At 41.0% G+C, this 970-nt stretch overlaps 1 non-coding gene across 1 annotated transcript; it reads left to right on the forward strand.

Moving 5' to 3' along the window:
- Positions 1-567: 567 nt before the first annotated feature.
- Positions 568-674, forward strand: LOC141637003 (small nucleolar RNA R71). The gene has a single exon (XR_012541568.1). It is a non-coding gene; the product is annotated as a small nucleolar RNA R71 (small nucleolar RNA).
- Positions 675-970: the final 296 nt, after the last annotated feature.

Raw genomic sequence — 970 nt, forward strand, 5'->3', positions numbered from 1 at the left:
CTTTGATTTTGATTTCTCATGGGTGGTGGAGTGTATGTTGTTTGAGGGTTTTGAACATTTTGGCTTTTGTATGAGAGATTTGGATGGAACTTGGTGTTTTCATTGTAAAAATTTGAATAAGGGGTACCACTTTTGTAAGCTTGGAAAGCATTAACTTGTTCGGTTGTTCCCCTACACTCACTTGAGTCATGACCCAAAGTTCCACAATTCTCACATATCCCACTTGGGATTGATGAGGATGCCGTCATGGCATTGACATGATGCTTTGATGATTTTGAGTTTTCCTCAAGTCTAGCCATAGCTTGTTCAAACTTCAAGTTGATTGTGTCAATGTGAGCACTAAGTTGAGCACCCAATTGAGTAACGGAGTCCACTTCGTACTTTCCTCCTCTAGTAGCCTTGCGAGGTCTACTATATTGTGAATTATGGACCGCCATTTCCTCAATCTTGTTCCATGTTTGATTGTCATCAACTTCGGTGAACATTCCATTTGATCCCATATTGAGAATGTTCCTTGAATCTTCATATAAACCATTCCAAAATTGTTGCACTAAAAACCATTCGCTAAGTCCATGGTGAGGACATGAGCGACAAATACCTTTGAACCGCTCCCAAGCTTCATACAAAGATTCTTCATCCCTTTGCTTAAAACCCGTAATTTGAGCTCTTAGCATGTTAGTCTTTTCCTGGGTAGAATTTTTGTAGAAAGCTAGAGCTAGCTTCTTCCAAGAATCTATTCAAAGGGTGGCCTTATCAAGGCCCTTCAACCATTGCTTTGCGGTGCCGATTAACGAAAAAGGAAATAAGACCCATCTTATTTGGTCTTGAGTCACGCCCGTTTGAGAGATAGCTTCACAATAATCGCAAAAGGTTTCCATATGAGAATGAGGGTCCTCACTAGGCATTCCCCCGAATTGGCTTCTCTCAACTAGTTGGATGAAGGCGGACTTGGCAATAAAATTACCGGTGA

Source organism: Silene latifolia, chromosome Y (genome assembly GCF_048544455.1).
Source record: "Silene latifolia isolate original U9 population chromosome Y, ASM4854445v1, whole genome shotgun sequence".
In the NCBI taxonomy this organism is placed as follows: Eukaryota; Viridiplantae; Streptophyta; class Magnoliopsida; order Caryophyllales; family Caryophyllaceae; genus Silene; species Silene latifolia.